This window comes from Elephantulus edwardii, unplaced genomic scaffold (genome assembly GCF_000299155.1).
Source record: "Elephantulus edwardii isolate Elephantulus edwardi_28Jun2011 unplaced genomic scaffold, EleEdw1.0 scaffold00057, whole genome shotgun sequence".
In the NCBI taxonomy this organism is placed as follows: Eukaryota; Metazoa; Chordata; class Mammalia; order Macroscelidea; family Macroscelididae; genus Elephantulus; species Elephantulus edwardii.
The window spans coordinates 14,775,162-14,799,096 of record NW_006399807.1 but is presented as its reverse complement, the minus strand read 5'-3'; positions in this window follow the sequence as shown (position 1 = coordinate 14,799,096).

Here is a 23,935-nt window from a genome sequence, read left to right as displayed (position 1 = left end):
GAGTGCTGTTGGAAAAATTGCAAATAAAAGAATACAAATGAAAAATTATTATGACCTAAACTAAAAAAGTGTCTGAGAGACAGAGGAACTCAAGAGATATTTTGAAGTTAGCATTGACTGAGTGGTGACAGACGGAATGGTGATTAATGCAACGTGGGACATAGCAGAGAAGGTTGATGACACATTGACATTTGGGGCTAGATGAGTCTTTGTTGTGGAAGGGCTATCCTGTGCATTGCGGCATATTTTGCAGCATTCCTGGCTCCTAACCACTAGATGCCAGCAATAATATCACTACCACACCCAGTCACAAAAATAAAAATTGATCCAGCCGGGAAATTCCAAAATGCTTGGAGATTTTACAGCATACTTTGAGCTAACATGTGCCAGAAAAAAAGTTTTAAAAGAAATCAATAGTATTTTGAATTAGATAAAAATAAAACTAATTAAAATTAATGGGTGATAATGAAATAGTTATTAGGAAAAATGTATAGCAATGAATGCAGAAAAAAATCTTAACTTGAAACGAAAAATAAGCAGACAAAAAAAAAAAAAGAAATAGAAACCAGTGCAAAAGAAAACAAACAAAACTGAAATCTAGTTCCTTGAAAGATAAACTGATAAATCTGTAGCCACGCTAACAACAACAAAAAAATCCAACAAAAAACAAATAACCAACATCAGAAATTTTAAGAGTATACAAATATTGATCCATATATTATGAAGGGATCTTATTAACTCAGTTGTAATTTTATTATCCCAAATATAACATGAGATATCAGGAATAAACTCCATGTTCACAAATTTAATAAAAAGTTTAGAAATTTGGACTTCTTTGAAAGAGCTAAGTCCAGATGACTTCACTGTAAATTACACCAAATATTTTATATACAGAATACCATTTCTCTACAATGATTTTTCAGAAAATAGTAGAGGAAGAAATTGGTTTTTTGTTTTTTTTTTTACTTACAGAGTGAGGTTATCCTAATACCCAAATCCTGATGCTATGTTCTTTCTCATAGAGCCCAGCATCCTGGATTATCTGTTCTGCATATAGATTGAAAAGGTATAGAGATGGGATGCATCCCTGACATACACTTTTCCTTATTTTTAACCATCCTGTGTTTCCTGGGTTCTGATAATTGCTTCTTGGTCCAAAGACAGGTTTCACATAAGCACAATCAAGTGTTGTGAGACTCTCATTTTTCCACAGTTTGTTGTAATTGATAGTCAAATATCTTTGCACAGTCAATGAAACACAAATATTCATTCCTGTTGTACTCTCTGCTTTCAGCTAAGATCCATCTAACATTGGCTATAATATCTCTGGTGCGGTGACCTCTTCTAAACCCAGCCTGCACATCTGGCAGTTTTTTGTTCATGTAATGTTCAATTTGTTTTTGGATCATCTTCAGCAGGATCTTGCTTGCATGTGATAGTAATGATATTGCTCCATAATTTCCACACTGTTGAGTCACCTTTTTATTATAGAATGGAAACATATATGGATTCCTTCCAATCAGTTGGTGTTGGCCAGCTGGCTGTCCTCCAGATTTCTTCCCACAACTTAGCACATCTAGAGCAGTGTCTGTTTGTTGAAATATGTCAATTGATTTGCCGTCAACTCCTGGAGAGTTGGTTTTTTTTTTGCCAAGTCATTCAGAGAAACTTGAACTTCCTCCTTCATCACCACAAGCTCCTGTTCATACATTATTTCATGAAATTCTTCTGTGTCAGCCAATTCCTTCTGATACAGTAACTCTGTGTACTCCTTCCATCTTCTTTTAATGCTTCTTAGATCATTTAACATTCTACCCAAACCATCCTTAAGTATTGCCACTTGTAGCTTGAATTTATTTTTCAACTCCTTCAGGTTAAGAAATGCTTAGATGTTGACCATGGTTATGTCTTCTTGATCTATAATGCCTTAAATTATTACATTGTGCCTTTCCTTATCTTTTATGATGGTTTTCATCCTGAAGTCCATTTTATCAGAAATTTGTTTTACCTTGCCTGCTATTTTGTGAACACTATTTGCAGCCTACAGTATGGATTGTATCTCAATGTCAAGAAAATAAAGATTCTTACCACTGGAACAATAGGTAACATCATGATGGATGGAAAGAAGACTGAAACTGTCAACAGCTTAACCTTGTTTGTATCCACAACTAACACCCCTGGTACCAGCTGTCAGCAAGTAAGGAGACACATTGCACTGGGGAAAATCTGCAGTTAGGAACCTCTCCAAATTACTGAGGAATAATAATGTCAGTTTGAGGACTAAGGTGCATCTGACTCAGGCCATAGTCAAACACTTGCTATGCATCTGGGAGCTGAATAATGAATAAGGATGACAGAAATAAAAATTGATGCCTTTGAGCTGTAGTGTTGGAGAAGAGCACTGAACATCCCTTGGGCAGCCAAAAGAACAAACAGATATGTCTTGGAGAGGGTGCAGCCAGAGTACTCCTTGGAGACAAGAATGATGAGGCTTTACTTCACATACTTTAGACATGTTGTTAGGCCTATCTTTGGAGATAGAGCTGGTACTAGTGAAGAAGAGGAAGACCTTCAATCAGGTGGATTTACTGCTACAATGGGCTCTTTGTGTCAGGAAGTGTGAGGATGGCACAGGATAAAACAGGGTTCTGATCTTTTATGAGTCATATTCTCCTCAAAGGCACCTAACAACAACTTCCTGCATTATTTTCTCAGTGATTTCCTTGCCCCACTCATGCTCTCATGTTCTTGAGTTCCGATCACATATAGATCGTTCCTTTTGGTATTATATGATTCTAATGTTTTCTTAATTCTTAATTCTCCTTCCTTTTTTGTGTTTTTTGTTTTATTTTTCTTTCCTAGTATATTCTCATTGAAGTTCTTGCTTTCCGGCTTGACTCTTTGTTCTATTTCTTCTGTTCTGCTTTTTTGTCCTCCCAGCATGTTGGAAAATTCTGCCATTTTGATCTTGATATTCTGGTTTTCATTTTCATGAATTTTAGTTGTTTCTAGTATTGTGTTGATTATACTGCCTCTGTCTTGTGATGCTTTTTATAAAATTCTTATACCTCTTTACCTGTATATAATTTCAATTCTTCCATCTTTTACAATTTCTTCCATAGCTATCTATTCATGTTCCTCCATGTTGGTATATTTCTTCTGCCTTCCTACCTCTAGAGTATTCACTTTTTTTAATGGTTCCCATTGTTGCTTCCATAGTTTTTACCTTCTTATGTAGCTGTTCATTTAACTCTGTACTGATATCTTTCTTCTGGTTCCCTGTCTCTGGGAACTTTATTTATGGCTTTCATTCTTCTTCCATCATGTGTACCTTCTGTTGTACCTGTTTATGTCAGTATATTTTTTTTTCTTCCTCCCTATCTCTGGGGTATTCATTGGATCTCTAATATAATACACTATTTTAGGATAATGTTTATTTTGGTTTTTTTACAATATTTTAAGGTGCCTGTTGCTTACTTGGCATTATGTGAGGTTTTTTTTTTTTATGTTATGTGTTAGGCCCTATCTATTGTGTATGCATGGGTTGTTAACAGTTCTTTATGATGCTATTGATTTGGTGCAGTTTTAAAGTATTCCCTTTATGAAGTTTGGCAACTCACTCTACCCAGGAGTCCTTTCCAGACTTATGTATCAGGAAAGCACACCTTTCCCAAAGTCCTTCAACTTCTCTTTGGTCTGCAGTGCAGTCCTATGGTAATATTTCCTGAGTGCTGCACACTTATTCTAAAGTTTGTAATTGTCCTTGGTGGTACATAAAACAGCCATGATACTGAAGACCAGTATCACTCTCATGGCTGCACTTTCTCTATCTGGGGTGTGTGTGTGTGTGTGTGCGCGCGCGCGCGTGTGTATGTGGGGAAGGGCAGGGTGAGGGAGCCCAGAACATGTCTTTTGATTTCTTAACTGCTGGTGCCAAGTGTGTTGATTTTAGATCTAAGCGAGATAAAATGGTTGACAATTTCAGCCTTTTCTCCATCTACCATAAGATGTTATCTATTGTCCCAATGGTGAGGATTTTTCTTTTCTTGATGTTCAAATGTAACCCATATTGAATGCTGCAGTCCTTGGTCCTCGCAGTGAGCATCTCAAGTCCTCCTCACTTTAACAAGCAAGGTTGTTTCATCTGCATAATGCAGGTTGTTGATGAGTCTTCCTCCAATTCTGATACCACATTTTTCTTCATGAAGTTCAGCTTCTCGAATAATTTGCTTAGTATATAGATTGAATGGTTACAGAGATGGGATATAGCCCTAATGCATACTTTTCCCACTTATAAAACATGCTGTTTCCTTGCTCTGTTAGACATAAGAATAATTAAATGTTCCGGAATTCCCATTCTTCTTAATATTAGTAACAGCACAGCTCAAAGGCATCTATTCTCCTGTTATCTGTATTCAGGGTCCGAAACTCAGATGTATAGCAAGTGATTGGAAAAACCACGGCTTGGATCAGGCACACCTTTGACTGACACCATTGCCCTTTAGCACTCTGGAGAGGTCATTGACAACAGATTTTTCCCAATACAATTCATTTTTTGGTTTTCTGACTGCTGATGTCAAGGGTGCTGACTGTGGATCCAAGCAAGATGAATCATTACTAACTTAAATCTTTTCTCTACCTATCATAAGATAGATTGGTCCAGTGGTGAGAATTTTTGTTTTCTTGTTGTTCAGATACAATCCATATTGAAAGTGTCAGCCCTTGATCTTCTACAGCAAGTGCCTCAAGTCCTCCTCTGTTTGAGTGAGCAAAGTGTAGTGCAAGTTGTTGATATTACTCCACTAGTGATGCTACTTATTCTTCATAAAGTCCAATGCCTCAAATGATCTGTTCTGCATATATAGTGAAAAGGTACAGAGAAAAGATACATCTTTGATGCATTGCTTTCTTGATTTTGAACCATACTGTATTCTCTTGCTATGTCTGCACAATAGGTTTTTGGTCTAGGTATAGATTTCCCATGAGTGCAATCAAGTGTTCTGGGATTCCTAGTCTTCTGTTATTCTCATTCTTCTCAATATTAATAGTAGTTTGTCATAATTAACACAGCCAAATGCCTTTGCATAGTTGATAAAACACAACTAAACATTCTTCTAGTACTCCACTTTCAGGCAAGATCTATCTGACATGAGCAATGATATCCTTAGTGCCACAGCCTCTTCTTAACCCAGATTGTGTATCTCATAGTTCTATGTCCATGCACTCACCATTCTAGTTATTTTTGGATAATCTTCAGAAAGATTTTGCTTATGCATGATAGTAATGTGAATGTCCACATTCTATTTGATCATCTTTTTGGGGAATGAGAACAAATATGGATCTCTTTCAGTCTGTTGTCTTTTAGACTTCTTGGCACAGTCTTGTTAGCACATAAACAGCTCCATCTGCATGATGAACTATGTCAGTTATTATTCCATCAATTCTTAGGGCCTTATTTTTTCCCAACTCTTTCCAAGAAGCTTGAACTTCCTTCTTTGTTACCATTGATTCTTGATCATATGCTTTTGGGTACAATGATACCATATATTCTTTCTATCTTATTCTGATGCTTCCTGCATCATTCAATATTTTGCCAATAGCATCTTTAAGAATGGCAACTCAAGGCTTAAATTGTTCTCCAGTATTTTCATCTTCAGAAATAGCTGAGCTAGTTCTTCCTTTTTGATTTTCTGATTCCAGTTCTTTTCATATTTCGTTAGAATATTTTGCTTTGTCTTCATGTGCTGCCCTTTGAAACTTTCTGTTCAACTATTTAGCTTCCTAATTTCTTCCTTTTGTTTTGGCTTCTCAGCCATTCTAGTGTGTTATTCACTGTTCCTTTTGACCTCTATTTTGGTCTTCTCTTTCCACCAATCTTGACCCCACATTTCTCCTCATAGAGCTCCGCCTCCTGGATAATCTGTTATGCATACAGGTTGAAAAGGTATGGAGACAGGATGCATCCCTGGCGTACGCCCTTCCCAATTTTGAACCATGCAGTGTTTCCTTGCTCTGTTCTGGCAACTGCATCTTGGTCCAAGTATAGGTTTCTCATTAGCACAGTCAAGTGTTCTGGGATTCCCATTCTTCTCAGAGTCAGCCACAGTTTGTTATGATCTACACAGTCAAACACCTTTGCATAGTCAATGAAACACAGATATACATTCCTCTGGTACTCCCTGCTTTCAGCTAAGATCCATCTAACATTAGCTACAATATCCCTAGTACCACAACCCCTTCTAAACCCAGCCTGGACTTCTGGCAGTTCTCTGCTGATGTGCTGTTCCAGTCGTTTTTGGATAATCTTCAGCAGAATCATGTGAAATCAATGATACTGTTCTATAATTTGTATACTCTATTGGGTCACCTTTCTTCGGAATGGGAACAAATATAGGTCTCTTCCAGTCAGTTGGCCAAGTGGTTGTTCTCCAATAACGGTGATATTAGTAGATGAGAGGTTGTTGTTGTTTGTTGTTATGTGCCATCGAGTCGCTTGCAACTCATAGCGACCCTATGTACAACAGCCCTAAACTCTGCTCTGTCCTGTACCAATTGCAATGTCTCTGACACTCCCATCCCAATTATCCCAGTCACTGAATTGAGTTTTAGTGGCAAAGTGGTAAAGAGTTACATTGCCAAGCCAAAGGCATGGAGTTAGAATCCACCAGTTGCTTCTCAGGAAAAGATGGGAAATCTCCTCTTATAGGATTTATTGCCCCTGAAAATAAATGGGGAGTCAGCAACTGGATGTTATATAACAATAACAACAACAACAACAACAACACAATTTAATTTACAAATATTGAAGTAATATAGAGAGCTCTAATGGTACAATAGTTGAGCATTTGCCTACTGACTGAAAGCTTTGTTGTTTGAACCCATCGGATACTTTGCAGGAGAAAACACTTGCCAATCCTCTCCCATAAAGACTGCAGTCTTTAAAAAAAAACAAACCACTAAACCCTATAGAAAAGTTCTACTCTATATTATAGAACCTATATGACTCCGGAGTTACTCAACAACATGCAAGAACAATCAAAGGACACATCAACTGGGCAAAATTAAATCATTTTCATCCTCTGTGTTATAGAAATAGGTAAAAAAATGTATAATGGGAATCAATGTATGTGCTTTATGCAATAAAAACCTGCAAAAGTTAAAATTCTGGGCTTGGGCTTCTTTTAGGTGCTAAGCTATTCCCTGGAGAAGGGGTACAGCCAGGCTGCTGAGCCATCCTGGCTATTGCTAATGAACAAATGTGAGAAACGGCTGTTCAAAGTTCCATTTTAACACGGCTTTCCTCACAAACTTCTCGTCTGAAGTTTAATAATCTAATGTTTGGAAATCATTAAGTAGCCGCCTTGACTTGTTTAACTCAATGGCCACAGACATTTCATCAAGCTGACACAGGATTTATGTCTCAATAACACAATAACATTTAGTGAGCACCGTGGTTTCACTATGATTTATGCCTGATCTGCAATTGGAGACTGATTTACACCCCTGTGAAGGGCAGAATTCTGAGAGACTTGCTGAGATACCTCAGATCGTGTAGCTGAGCTGCTTTCCACTGGAGGGTGGAAGAGAGATGGCAGGAGAGCTGCCTAACATATTTCCTGGATAGTTTTTTTCTCAGGAAAAAAAAATCTGAACTAGCTCCCTTTTTTCTCTGAAAAATGTTTCCAAGAACTCTGGTTCCCATTAGTGATTTCTATAAACTCCAAGTCTGTCTTGGACAGTATGAAGATGAAAGTAGTCACAGAAACTCAACACCAGACAGGACTCTTCACTTTTCCTCCATCACTAATTTGGCTTTACTGAAGGGACCTCATAATGACCAAGGCTGGTGCGCTGGGTGCAGATTGTCTCCATGTCAAGGTTACTGGATACTCTTCTCAAATCTATGCCGATGACTGGGGTGGATTACCCAGTAAGCACTATAAACATGAGTTTATTTATGCTTCCTTGCTAATCAGTAGTGGACAGTTTTTTGTGTTTACTACATTGCCTGTGAAACTGGTCACTTTAGCAAATAAACCCATGCTTCGCTTGCTCACAAGATACTCTATTCCTATCAAAGACTGTCCTTTTGAAAAGATATTTTGATTCTGTAGGAAGGTGCTGTGAGGTTAGGATGGAGATGCCAGCCATTTCAAGAAGCAGAATCTTTGGTGTGAAAATATGTGAAATTTCATTACAGATTAGAGGGTAAGCACAAACAAAGCCATGCTGACCTTGCTCATTGGGTTATCTGACACGGCTGATACCCACAAGAAATTAGCTAGTGAGTCTTCCAGGCCTCAGGGAGGTACAGTTAGCACTTCAGGGCCCTGGAGATGCAGAGGTCAAGCTCCCAGGATTTCAGAATGTGGACTTTGGCTTCCTGAGCTGCACTGCTAGCTGGTTCTACAAATGTGAACCCATTACTTAATGTTTGCATCTCAGTTTTCCTTTCTATGATTGGACCAATAATCTCTAACTCAGTAGCCTATTCAGAGAAAAAATTTCTGTAAAGAGAGAAAAAAATGGCATTAAGAAGATGATTAAATGTGTGAAAAGTAAGGAATAGGACAGAGAAGTGAGCAGTGTATGAAGTTGTACAGACTTGTATCCTCCATCTCCGGTGAAGAGCCTGAAACAGTTTCTTAAGGCAAAGGAGTCCAGAATATTGAATGTTTTGAAACTCCGTTTCACATACTTTGATCATGTTGCCAAAAGGGACATCATGCTTGGAAGGGTGGAGGGTCAGTGTAGGAGAAGACCATAGATGAAATTTATTGACACAGTAACTGGGATGCTAGCTAGCATAAGGTGTATCAGAGATGGTGAGATTGGCTCTGATATAGGGCAGGGTTTAGAGCTATCATTCACAGGATCCTTTTGAGTTGCAGACTCAAAACACAGCAACAGTTTTTCATTGCATAAGGCATATACATTGATTTGCACCATACATGTCTCTTTCTTTTTTTCCAAACATTGAAACATTTTTTTTAGTAACAGAGAGTTAGATTCATAGAAGCACTGGGATTAAATTCTAAATCTGCTACTCAACGGCTATGAAAATGACATTAAGTATGCCATGGGATTGTTGTGAGCAATATATAAAATAATTTTTTTAAACATCCAGTAAGCAAACTCACTGCTTTCCAGTTGATCAGACTCATAGTAAGGTGTTACCAGGTTTCCAAGGCTATAAATAGCAATTGGAGGAGACAGTCCATCTTTTTCTTGGAGCTATTGATGCATTTGAACTGCCAGAGATGTGCAACTTTTGGGTTATCATCACAACTAGCTACATATTATGACACTAGAGCTCCTTTAATACCTGTTGTGTTGTTATTATGTGCTTTGGAGTCAACTATGACTCATAATGACCCTATGAACAGATTAGACCTATGTCCTATCCTGTGCTGCCCAAGACAGACTTGATGGCTATTTAAGCCATCCATGGGCTATTCAGCACTCTTTGCCAGCAATTCAGAGGCATCATTTCTTCTTTGGACAATCTTATTCATTGTCTAACTTTCATATGCATAGGAGGCAATTGAAAATACCATGCCTTGAATCAATCAAGCACACCTTAGTCATTAAACTGATATTCTTCCTCTCTAGCATTTTGGAGACATCCTTGAGTGCCATATGTCTTTTCATTTCTTGGTGGCTGCTACCATGAGTGTTGATTGTGAATCCAAGTAAAAATCATCAACAACTTCCTTCCTCTATCTGTCATGTAGTTGCTTACTGTTCCAGTGGTGGTGATTTTTGTTTTATTGATATTTAGCGCTAACCCATGTTGAAAGATGTAGACTCTTACTTTCTAGTACTTTAAAGTCTTTAAAAGGGCTTTAGGTCTTCTTTATATTATAGTATGCAATCAAAATTGTGTCATTTGCATAATGCATGTTTTTGATGTGTCATCTTCCTCCAATCCTGGTGCCACATTCTCCCTTATATTTCAGCTTCCTGAATGATTTCCTCACCATACAGATTGCATAGGTATGGAGAAAGATACAATACTCACTCGTACATTTACTGATTTTAAACCATGTAGCCTTTCCTTGTTCTGTTGAGGAAATTGCTCCCTGATCTATGTATACATTTCACACATGCATGGTAAGTGTTCCAAGATTCCCATTCTTCTCAGTCTTAATCATTTTGTTATGGTATCATAACCCTGTCATGAAACACAGATTCAAATGCATTTGTGTAGTCAATAAAACACAACTAAACATCTTTCTGTTATTCTCTGCTTTCAGCCAAGATCCATCTGACATCAGCAAAGGTATCCATCACACCACAACTTCTTCTGAATGAATCTATCTTGAATTTTCAGCTTGAAAACATCAATACTAAATCTACATTCATTTATTTCCTGTTCTTTATAAGAGGGGAGGGAAGAACAAGTAGATAAGTTGAAATATTGACTACCAAGGTGAGAGGCAGGAGAATTACAAGGGTTTTGCAGAGATTGCTACACTCAGCCAAAACTACAAAGCATAGATTTTTCTCTGGCATCTTTTTCTTCACCTACATGCATCTCCTTCTCACCTCCACACACACTTATTTTGTAAAGTGCTGCCAAAGGTGAAAAAGAATACTTGCTTATTTCAATTGTCAATTAAAAAGGACTGATTGGGGAAAACAAAAAATTTTCAACCTTTAGTATGAAACTCCAAAAGGGTTGGAAAGTTGTCAACTCTATTCTGACTAATATATAGCGATCTTAAAGCTCAGAATAGCATTATTTCATTGTGCTTTCAAGGCTGTAAGTCTTTACAGGAGCTGCTTCATCCTGCTCCTGTCTGAGTCATTGATGAATTAGAATCATTCTGTGGTAGCAGTCTAATGCCTTAACCACAGTACCACCAAACCCAACCTAAACCCACTACCACTAAGTCATTTCCAACCAACCATGACCCTCCATCTGTTCTGAAGGCTGTAAATCTTTACTGGATCAGATTACTTCATCTTTCTCCCGCAGAATGGATGATAGATTCAAACCACTGGCCTTTCAGTTAACAATCCAATGTGAAACCCACTAAATTCCTCAGAGAAAACCTTAAAAGCTACTATAATTATAATGATGACATTTTTAGAAAGACTTTTGGATTCAGACCTTTCCTAGCCTTTTCATTGTTTTCCCAATGTAAAAGAGCCAGATAGCCTAAGGGTTCTAAATTTTCCAGCACCTGTTTATGGCCAACCTATCCCTCTCATGTGGCCACAACAACCCTCATCTCTTTCCTAATTGGATTCTGTCTCTCCTCATATTTGGCACCTGGTCATTCTGAGAGCTTGGTCACTGGGCTGGAAGAATAAGCAGTGCATGTTGTCATAGCTTCCCCCCCCCTTTTCTTTTCTTCTCTTTTTTCTCTTCCACACACTCATTACCAGGAAAACAAATACTCAAATTAGCCTAGACTTTTTATAATGCAAAATTTGAAGATTTTCAGTGCTTTCTGATTCTCATCTTGAAGAAATTTGTACAAGATGTTGAAGTTAAATTTTTATCCAGTTTGTTTTCCAAGCAAAAATGGCACAAAAAGTCTATTTGGATTTTTTTTAATGGCATAGAGTTCTTCGTCATAGTTTCCTCAAATATTTTATTTCCCCTTTATCTAAGGGCAAGTAAGTAAAACTAGAATTGATTCACCTCGACAGAAACTTATAAAGATTAAGAAAACAGATTAGTAGAGATATAGCAACAACAACAAACTAAAAAAATGGAAAGCTACTGATATCAAGTCTACTCTGATTCGCACTGACCCTCTCTTGGGGTCAAAACTGTAGCTCTTTATGGAAGAAGAAAGCTCATTTTGTTCCTAAAGAGTACCTGATAGAGTTGAACTACCAACCTGTGGTTGACCATTGTACATTGATTACCAACATATTGCACACTGCCCCACAACACCTGCAATATATTTTTAATACAATTCTGTATGTAGTTGTTGTAACATCAACCACATGCTTGGCATATTGTAAAGTGGTGTTCAGAACACAGCCTATACCAGTTTCTACTCTCCTAGCATGTTCAAATCCTCTGCTTACACCGTACATGGTGAGTTCTGTAAGATTGTTTGCAAATGACCTTTCTAGTTCTCCATGTCCCTCGACAAGCCAGTATTATTCCACCACAGAGAAACTATTTAGGTATCTTTGTGAATCAGGTATCTTCTAGCCTCTACTGATACCTCAAATCAGTTTTGATAGAGATTTCAAAAACACTTAGCAATCTCTAGAGGAAGGATATTTAGCACCAAGAACACAAAAATAGAGATGTTGCTCAAAGTCTTTTGCAGGAGAGCTTGAGACAATGGTTTAAATCAAAACACTCAGAGTAAACCTTGGGAAGTTCTTCAACAAACAAGAGTCTTGCCCAAAATCACTTAATCTCCACTAGAGACCCAACAAAATTCTCGGAGCTGAGCCTTTGTACTAGCTTATCACGCAAGATAAATGGGACCTGACATCAAGACCTGTCTTCTTTATGCAAGGAAAGAGAGTCCCAGTGTGGGCTATATTTTCCCATAGGAAGAAATTCCTTTTTCATTGCAATCGCTGATGAGGAACTTTTTCTTACTTCTCATAAAAACCCCCCAAGATGAACAAGAAGCTCCTGGCTCTGCTTTGCTCTTGAACTTGCATGTTTCAGAGTGCCCAGTCCCTGAACTCACACATCTACCCTCACCCCTATTTTTCAGTTAAGGGGCATTCAGGTACATAATACCCTGTTGAATAAAAATGTTGCAAATAAGAAACAAATTTTAATCTGAATTCTCCCAAAAATATTAAAGCCAGCAAATAAAAGGATATTTTTATGTGCTTCTATATTATTAAAGGGAGGCTGTGGTGGCTAAGTGGTCAAGAATTGTGCTGCCAACACAAAGGTATGCAATTTGAATGCACCAGCTGCTCCACAAGAGAAAGATGGGCAATTTTCTCCTGTGAGATTTACTGCCTCTGAAAACCTGCTGGAAGGTCAGCTATGGGTTGTTTCCGACTCCACAGTGCATAAGAATAACAAATTGTTAAAAAGTCCTGGGGGCATAGTAGGTCTTATGTTTGACTGCTAACTAAAAGTTGTTGTTGTGTACCATCGAGCCAGAACTAATGCATAGCTGACCCTCAAGTGAGTTTCTAAAGGCATTAATCATGTTGGAGGAGGTTGCCCATCCTTCTCCCACAGAGCAACTGGTGGACTCGAACCATGTGCCTTTGGGATTACAGTGTAGATTCTTACCACTAAGCCACCAGAGCTCTACTAACCCAACTAGGTAAAGTGCTTGCTATGGTTAGGTGTCTTTGAGTCAAGTATAACTCATAACAACCCTATGAAGAAAAAATCTGAACCTTGTCCTATCCCATATCATCCTCATCCGTGTATTTAAACCCTCTCTGCAGTCACCGCGTCAATCCATCTCATCGAAAGTCTTCCTCTTTTGTTGACCCTCCACCTTTCTAAGCATTACATCTTTTCAAAGAATAGTTTCTCCTAACAACATTATGTGAGATGAAGTATGAAGCTTCGTTTCCTTGCCTCTAAAGAGCCCTCTGGCTAATGACTGTGGTATCAGAAACTGAGGAAGACTCATCAACAACCTGTGTCATACAGATGACACAGCCTTGCTTGATAAAAGTGAGGACTTGAAGAGCTTGCTACAGAGACTGCAGCCTTCAATATGGATTACATCTCAACATCAAGAAAATAAAAATACTCACCACTAGGCTGAAAGGCAACATCATGGTGGTTGTTGTTGTTGTTGACTGCCATCGAGTCAAACGCGACTTATAGCAACTCTGTGAACAAAAGACCTAATGCCTTCCCATTAACTATGATCATTTTTCCAAGTTGAGAGAGCTTCCAGAGTCATGTGATTTAGGAAGTGGATGCCACTCCTGCTTCCAAACCTGGTTTACAACTGGGAGCTCCACCAAACACTGTCCACATTGTGAAACAATTCTGGTATTTGATACCCCAATGGCACAAGGTTCAGCATCACAGTAAATCCAGGTTATTTCATACAGCACACTGACAAAGAGTGACTTACAAATTGGAAGAGTGTTCCTCCAAATATAGTCTCCTTTAGCAGTGGTTAAGAGTCATTGAGTCGAATATTATTCAGAATAAGTTTTGCACAAAAGACCTGAACTCTGTTCTATAACTAACATCATTTCTGTACATTTATCGAGTTTACAGAGTTTGTAGAGCTTCCAAAGGCATCTAGATAGAGGCATCACGGTAGATGGAGAAAAGATTGAAATTGTCAGTTATTTTATCTTCCTTGGATCCTCAATCCACACACTTTATACCAGCACTTAAGAAATCAAAAGGCATACTGCACTGGAAGGAAAAGTGGAGGGTCAGAAAAAGAGAGAAAAACCCTCAGTGAGATTGAGATTGATTGACACAATGACTGCCATAGTGGGTTTGAGAATGGTGGAGATTGTGCGAACGGCACAGGATACGGAAAGGTTTGGATCCATCACTGTTGACTCAACAGCACAGAACTCAATGGCACATAGCTAACAGCAAGCCATTCTGTGAGATAAAGATGAGGTAGTTGATGTCATTAAAATTTGGAGCCTTGTCAACACAATGGAGGATCACCATGAGCCAAAATCAACTTGATTGGTAGTGACTTGGCTTGGTTTTCATATTCTGCTAGCAGCAAATACATGTTTAGACAAAAATTCCTAGAATATCAGCATGCTTTTTGTCGTTTTTTATATTGTTATATGCCATCATGATGCTTGTGACTCATAGTGACCCTATGTACAATAACCCTGAAACCTGATCCATCTTGTGCCAAGCTTACTATCTTTGACACACCTACCCTCATTACACTAGTCACTGAATCAATCCATCTCATCAATGGTCTTCCTCTCCTGTTCTGTCCCTCCTCCTTTCTAAGCATGATGTCCCTCCAAGGATTGGTCCCTCCTTGCAACATTCCCCAAGTATGTTAGACAAATCCTCAGAATCTTTTCCTCCAAAGAGCAGTCTAGTTTCACCCTCTCCTGGGTGAATCTGTTTGTTCTCTTGGCAGTCCGTGGTATATTAAATACTTTTTTCCAGCACCACAGCTCAAAGCTCTTTCTATCCATCCCTAGACATTATCCAGATTTCTGTTGCATACCAAGCCATTGTGAAGACTATGGCCTGGATCAGGCACACCTTAGTCTCCAGACTGGCATCATTGTTCTTCACTGCTCTGGAGAGGCCCCTGACAGAAGACTTTCCCAATGAAATTCATCTTTTTATTTCCTGGCTGCTGGTACTAAGAGTGTTGTTTGTGGAGCCAAGCGAGCTGAAGCAGTTAACAATTTCAATCTCTTCACCATATAATCATGATGCTGCCAATTGTCCCAGTGGTGAGAATCTTTGTTTTCTTGATACTGAGCTTAAATTCATATTGAAAACTACAGTCCTTGATTTTCTGCAGCAAGCACTGCAAGTCTTCTTTGATTTCAGCAAGCAGGGTTGTGTCATCTGCATAACACAGGTTGTTGAAAAGTGAGCCCCGCCTCCTGGATAATCTGTTATGCATATAGATTGAAAAGGTATGGAGATAGGACACATTCCTGATGTACACCCTTACCGATTTTGAACCACGCAGTGTGTCCTTGCTCTGTTCTGATGACTGCCTGGTCCAAGAATAGGTTTTGCATAAGCACAATTAAATGTTCTGCAATTCCCATTCTTCTCAGAGTCAGCCACAATCTGTTGTGATCCACACAGTCAATTGCCTTTGCATGCTTCTTACTAGACTCTAATTTCAACATGTGAAAAAGAAAAATCTACCTTATTTTCCATAGCAAAATATGAAGGAATCACACACACATACAAATATATGTAAACTCAGAGGAATAGGAAAATAGAGAAAAGTTGTTCTTCATGAATGAAAATTTTGAATTGTAAAATATTTTTTGTTTTGCTGTTGTTATGTGCCGTTGAGTTGCTTGTGACTCATAGCGACCCTATGGACAAAAGCCCTAAACCCTGTTATACCCTGTGTCAACCTCATTGTCTCTGACACACTCCCGCCACCCCAATCACTGAATCAGTCCATCTCACCGAGGGTCTTCCTCTCCTGCACCATCCCTCCACTCTCTCAAATATGACATCCTTTTCCAAGGACCAGTCCCTCCTTGCAACATGCCCAAAGTATGTCAGATTAAGCTTCAGAATCCTTGACTCAAAGGAGCAGACCAGCCTCACCCTCTCCAGGACAAACCTGTTTGTTCTAGCAGTCCATGGTATATTCAACACTCTTTTCTAGCACTACAGCTCAAAGACATCAATTCTCTTCCTATCATTCTTAGTCACTGTCCAGCTCTCCAATACATAGTCACTGTCCAGCTCTCCTTATTTTCCAGCCTGGCATTATTGCTTTCCCAACGCAATTCGTTGCTTGATTTCCTGGATGCTGTTACCAAGAGTGTTGACCATGGAGCCAAGCAAATCAAAACTGTTAACTATCTCAATCTCTTCACTATCCATCATGATGAGATGGTGAGAATCTCCAGTGGTGAGAATCTTTGTTTTCTTGATGTTGGGCTTCAATCCATATTGAAGGCTGCAGTCTTTTACCTTCTGCAGCAAGTGCTTCAGGTCCTTCTCAGTTTTAGCAAGCAGGACTGTGTCATCTACATAACACAGGCTGTTGATGAATCTCCCACCAATCCTAATGCCACATTCCTCCTCATATATAGCTCAGCATACTGGATGATCAGTTCTGCATGCAGATTGAAAAGGTATAGAGACAGAATACATCTCTGATGGGCCCTCACCTTGATTTTGAAACTTGTAGTGTCTCCTTGCTCTGTTCTGATGACTACCTCTTGGTTCAAGTACAGGTTTCACATAAGTACAATCAAATGTTCTGGGATTCCCATTCTTCTCAGAGTCAGCCACAGCTTGTTGTGACCCACACAGTCGAAAACCTTTGTATAGTCAATGAAGCACAGATAGACATTTATCTGGCACTCTCTTTTTTCTGCCAAGATCCATCTAACATTAGCTATAATATCCCTAGTACCACGACCTTTTGTAAACCCAGCCTTCAAGAAAATGTTTTAGAGAAACATATTTTTTAAATGATACTAATTACCCAACAACTTCAAATAAGAACAAAAACTTTCCAAACAGAGCAACTTTAGCAGTCCATTTTAGTAAATGCCTAAAAGTTTACAATTAAAAGACGAGTTGCTGTATTGCAAACAGTTCTTCTAAAAACTGAAAATTTCCTTTTTCATAAGTGAATTAAACATTTTAACTGTGAGTTATATTTGTTCAATGAATTACTTATAGACAATTTTAAGAGTCAATTTTTGCTAAAAGGGCAACCTTTGTACAAAAACCAAGCTCAGAAAGTAGAAAGGGATAGAAAAGATGGGCAGAATGAAACAGGAAACTAAAAAAGGAAGATAGACAGGATAGTAGTCAATGCCAGAAAGCAAAATGGGTATCAATTTTTTGAACGGGAAACTAATTTTCCCCTGTAAACTTTTGTATAAACCACCAAAAAAAAGTCTAAAAACAAATAAATTGCTTCCTTCTTTAGTGTAAATCTCAACTTCAGTTCTGTGAAGATTATTTTCTTAAATGTTAAAGCACGTAATTATGATAATCCTTTTCTCCTTCAATTCTTCTTTCTCTTCTGTCTTTCTTCCTCTTTCCTTCCTTCATTTCTTTGTTTTTAAAAATAAATCTACAACTATAGAATCATTGTTCTCGTTAAAACTTCCTTTTCCTCCCCACCCACCCCTAAACATCATCTCCTCCCTCCCCTTCTGAGAAGTTCTTAGGGAAGAGAATATAGATGGACCAATATTTAATGTAGTCTGGTTCTTAAATAAAAGTTAAACTCCAGATACCTGGAAAATGCTTACATTCCACCAAGGCTGCAATCGTTCTCTTACTTACCAATTCAAATTTTAAATTAAACTAAGCCCTGGTCTTTCTTGGTTCCAGCCCTTTTCTTTTGGCAAAGGTTGAATTCTTGGTTCAAAGAAAAGACTTTTTTCTTTTTCTTTTCTTTTCTTTTTTTTTAAAGTCACTCAAGGCTTCTTGGACATTGGATGGCTTTCACAAAGTACCATTTTGTTGAATACAAAATAATAAGAAACAGCTGGGCTACATTTCCTCTGAAATACACATTTAGCTAAAAATTAAAGAAAGAAAAAGTAATAAAAAACACTGAGGAAAACACTTTTTGGTTTTGTCAAGACCCAAACCAGCTGAGAGGAAGAGAGGATGAGAGAGAAGAAAAAAGAATAGTCTCAAATATTTTGCCAAACAGTCTTTCCCTCTGAGGTACTGATGCCCTAAATAAAATAGTACAAGACACAGAATTAGTCTTAACTGACTCTGGAAAAATTTGAGTCTGTTAACATGAAGAAGTTTCAATAAATATTTCTCCTCTCTTCTAACCCAAGAATAGTTGCAGTATTTTTTTTAACCAGTGTCCAATTTGCCAATCTCTCCCTGATAGAGTAATGGTTCCTAAATAGAGGAGTTGAATTTAAAAGAAAACTTAAGTTTTAGCCACTTAAATTCTTGGAAAAATGTTTGTACTACAAATAGTAAATAAATAATAAAATTGATTCCAAGGAATAAAAAGTTCTAGCTAGGTCTCTGCCAAGTTGCTTTCATCATACAAGGGGGGGGGAACCCCCAAAACAGCAAATAGTCAATCTTGCCTCGAATTATAGACAAAATGGGTCCATATGGGGTGATGTTGACTTAAATTCATTTTAACAAACACTATTCAGCACCTACCAAGATCAAATCATAGAATGAGGTACTATAAGAGGATTCAGAAGGGAACATGATGCTACTCAGGTCAAGAAGCTCAGAAATGGGGGGGGGGACAAAGGGTGGGGGAAGGCAATGCAAAATATGTTGTTGTTGTTGTTATGTGCCATCGAGTCACTTGTGACTCATAGCGACCCTATGTACAATAGCCCTAAACTATGCTCTATCCTGTACCAATCGCATGGTTTCTGATACACCTATCCCGATTACCCCAGTCACTGAATCAACCCACCTCCTAGAGGGTCTTCCCCTCTTTATAACATTATAACATGTCCAAAGTATGTCAGACAAAGCTCCAGAATCCTTGCCTCTAAAGAGCATCCTGGTTTAACTCTTTCCAGGTTGAATCTGTTTGTTTTCTTAACAGTCCATGGTATGTTCAATACTCTTCTCCAGCACCACAGCTCAAAGGCATCAATTCTCCTATCCTCCTATCCTATCCTAACCAACTCTCTGATGCATAACAAGTGATTGCAAAGACCATGGCCTGTATCAGATACACCTTAGTCTCCAGAGTGACACCCTTACTCTTCAGTATGCTGGAGAGGTCCCTAACAGCAGACTTTCCCATTGCAATACATTTTTTCATATTCAATATAGAATATGCAAAATATAGAATGAGTTAATTGCAACTCATGCCAACCCAGCACTGGGTTTGAGCACCTGGTGGATTCCAGCCACTGACTTTTGATTAGCAGCCTGACATTTTACTCGTCTTATCACTATTGTTATTGTTAAACTCTTTAGAGTCGAGTACACTATGAACAACAGATGTGAACCCTGTTGTAACCTGCACCATCCTCATCATATCCAACACACTTGAACTGATTGCTGCAGTCTCTGTGTAAACTTATTTCATTGAGGTTCTTCTTCTCTTTTGCTGTCCCTTCAAACCTTTCCAAGCATGTCTCTTTCTAAAGAATTGTTCCTCCTAACAACATCTCTAAACTATGTGAGACAAAACTTTGTCCAGGAGGCTCTATCTCCAAGACATATCTGTTCATTCTTTCTGTACTGTATGGAATATTCAGCACTTTTATTGATTCTTCTTCTGTTATCCTTATTCATTTCCTAGATCTCAGACACATCAGGTATATCTTAGTCTTCAAACTGACATCATTGCTCCTCAATAATGTGGAGAGAACTTTGACATCAGACTTTCCCAATGCAATATATCTCCTGATCTCCTGACTGTTGGTATGAAAGGTTTTGATTGTGGATCCAAGTAAGATGAAATTGTTGACAATTTCAATCTTTTATCCACTTATCATGATGTTGTCTATTGATTCGGTGGGAAGGACTTTTGTCTTCTTAATGTTGAGATGTAATCCATATTGCAAGATTTTTATAGACAAGATTGTAGTATTTCATCTTCTGTAGCAAGAACTTTAAGTCCTATTTCAGGTTATTGATAAGTCTCCCTTCTGTATAAACCCTATGAATTATAGAATAGGACCAGAAAAAATCAAGTCCCATTGTCAGCTGGCTTATTTCACTCTACTATCACGTGAAGCTACCATGAGTAGGATCCTTTTTGACAGCGAATTGTCTAGTACTGCTTTATCTTTCAGCCTCTAATCACTGCCCCATCAGTAAACTCGATGCCACCCTGCTTTCCTAAAATCCAGCATCTCTAGTCTTACCTACATCTAAATAATTACTAGAGGACCCAATTGTACGTGGTGCTTAAAGGATGTTTAAAAACACAGTAGGAATTAATTCAACTCTGATTGGGCTCTTTCTCAAGGTCTGGTTTCCTGGTGTTAAGGAGTCATGCTGCAAGTCCAAAGACCAGCAGTTTGGATGCACCAGCCTCTCAGAGGGAGAAAGATGGGCAATCTCCTCCACTGAGATTTATAGCCTTTGAAAATCTACCAGAGATCTATGAATCTAGCCTGATTCAATTGCACATGAAAACTTCCTTATAGTGTCTATAAGTAGTATTTTGCAAATTCTTCTCTCTATGATGTATTGAAAAAATATCTAGTAAAACACATACAGAAACTCAAGGGTAGAGAGAGGGGTGAGGATGGGTAGGGGTGAAACCACAGGGATGCACAGTTTGGTGGTTGGAGTGGGAGAAAGCAAATGGGAAGAATCTGAGCAAAATTGTGGTAATGATGGGCAAAATCTAATGGTGAGTCATTTTATAAAACAGAATGCATGAGAATGGTGCATAAAACACAATGAATGAATGAATAGTGTGAAACACAATGTATATTTGTAAAAAAGTGTTATTCTAATAAAATAATATAGTAACAGCAATGGAAAAAATAGAAGGATAACTAGTAAGATGTGGATAAAACTACAGAGGAAGGAATGGGGAAAGGAAGGTTGAGGATGGAGAAAACACAAGGTCACAGCGTTTGGTGGGAGAAGGAGGAGGTGAAAGAAAAAGGGAAGATCCAGTGGGATCTGCAAACACAGAGTAATAGTGGGCATAGATCAATGGTGATTAACTTTATAAACCACAATGTAAGGGGACAATTATATGAAATACAATGTGAACGAAGCAATGTGTAAAACATAAGGTACATGAGTGAAATAAAGGTATACAAATTTTGTATGCAAACTAATATAAAAAAACTTAAAAAATATTTTTAAAAAGAAAAGACTTCTGAACTATATCTAGAGTCAGATGACCTGGCGTGAGGGACAAGGTAGCTGCCAGTCAGGCTGTGTGACAGGGAGCAAATCCTTCTACAAAAGGAGTTTAGAAAACCTTCACTGCTTTATTCTGTGACTGATTATAAGGTTCAAAGTGAAAAAAAAAGACAAAAATTTTTCAACTTTTATTATATCATAACACGAATTAAAATGTCATCTGAAAAATGCATTTCAGTGGAATAGTGTATTTCCTTGGGGCTGGAATAAGTGAAATATCACTACATTCGGTTCTGTTTTACAAAGAACACAAACAATTGGGGGTTTCTCAGAAAACCTTCTGGGTTTTTCTAGCCATGTTAAGTCAGGCCACAAGCCACTTGCTTCTGCTGCAGACTTGAATACCAGAATGCTCTTGATGGCAAATATTCTGTTTGAGAACAGAAACCTAAGCCAGCCTCCAGTGTAATAGTATTGTTCTTTTTCTGTTACTGTTTGTTATGTGTGCAGTTAAGTCAGAACTGACACATATCTAACCCTCCAATGGGCGTTCAGAGGCAGTAAATTACGTGGGAGTTGATTGCTCACCCTTCTCCCATAGAGCAGCTCATCATGCTGGCTCCTAGAAAAACTTGTCAAGTCATTTTACAAATGTAATCCTGGCATTTGTAAACCTCACCTCTCTTCCTTTCTGTCCCAGATATACCATGCAAGGACATGTCTGTTTAAAAACCCAAGGAAGAAAGGAACATGTGCTCTGAAAGAATAGAAACCTCAACATTAAACAGCAAAATCCAGACCAAGAAAGTGCAAAATGAATGTTTGCCTACTTTTCAAACATCTGGAAGAATGTCTCGATCCTTCCAGGACTAATTTCCTCAAAATACTTTGTCCTTTAATAGGTTGGCAGAGGTCTAAGATGTAAACTGCTATAGTTACGATGACCCAAGCCCACTCTCCCCAGCACATTCATAATCTCACTGCTGTCCAGTCAATTCTCACCATAGTGACAAGAAGTTGAACTGCCCCATAGAGTTCCCAAAGGCTATAAATCTTTACAGGAGAAAAATAATGCATGTTTGTCCCTTGGAAAGCTGTTGGGTTTCATCTTCTGACTTTCAGTTAGCAGTGAATTACTTTGATCACTACACTACTAGAGTAAAAAAGGAGTTTCCCTTAAAGTGTCATGGTAACCACATGTGTGCTGACTGTGCTCCATTGCCGTTTTCATTGACTATTTTTTCCTATGTGGATCCTCAGGCCTGTCTTGTTGCTCTGTGCCCTAGAATTGGAACAGATGCATAGCTGACCTTCCAGTGGGTTTTTCAGAGGCACTAAATCAACAGGAGGAGATTGTCCATCCTTCTCCCACAGAGCTGTTGATAGATAGGAACTGCCTGTCTTTGGGTTGTCAGTGCAGCTTCTTACCTAGTGGTGTCACTAAGTCATTAAACAACTCTGTTGTTGTTGTTAGGTGTCACTGAATTCAGTATGACTCATAAAGACACTGCCTTATCCTGCGCTATCCTTTTTCTCTCTGACACATTGTGGGCCATTACTGACCAGGAGGCCATTCTGGGTCTCCCAGAAGAGCTGTGGGTGAGCATTAACATTGCTGGTAAGTATATTCGTTTTCTCCTGGACACAAGAGCCTACTATTTGGTCCTAAAAGCCTTCTGACATCCCAACTGACTGTATCAGTCTATCTCATTAAAGGTTTTCCTCTCCTTTGCTGACCCTCCATCTTTCCAAGCATGATGTCCCCTTCCAAGGACTAGCCTTACCTAGCTACATGTGCAAAGTATAAAAGACAATGTTTCTGTGCAACAATGAATGAATGGAAGTCCAAAGCCTCTGTAAATTTTTACTGAAATTAATAACAAATTTAAATTTAAAAAAAAATTAAGTTGGAGCAAGGATGACAATGGATTTATAACTGCTCATGCTAATAACACTATATCGTGGCATGGAGGAGGAATAGTGGAAATGTATCCACATGTACAATATTCTTCTTACCAAAACCATTTATGGAAAAATAGGGACTGCATTGGAACATGTATCTCTAGATTGGAAATGACCATATTGTTAATATTTCTAGCCTTAAGTTTAAAAGATTATAATGTTTGAAATTATTTGTTATATATTTGTTTAAATTTTCCCCTCTTTTAACAACTGGGAGAGGGAAGAGAAAAGACCAGAGAATGGCCAAAATCATTGGGGCAGCTATTGCTGCCAGTTTAGGGCCTGTGTCAGGAAAAAGAAGTCTTACTCATAAACAGTGCCACCCAAAGGTAGTAAAGGATCCTGGTCAGAATTGCTTCCACTGTGGAAAGCTGGGCCACTTCAGTAGACAGTGTCACAGACGAGAGCAACAGATAGGCAAGGGAGTAGAGAGGAAGCTCCCACTCACTTGCTTTAAGTGTACATCTGAAGGACACTTGGCCAAGGGTGGCCCACATCAGGTCCTCGTGGCTGACAGGACTGACAAGCCCCAGCTCCCAGCTGGAAACAAAG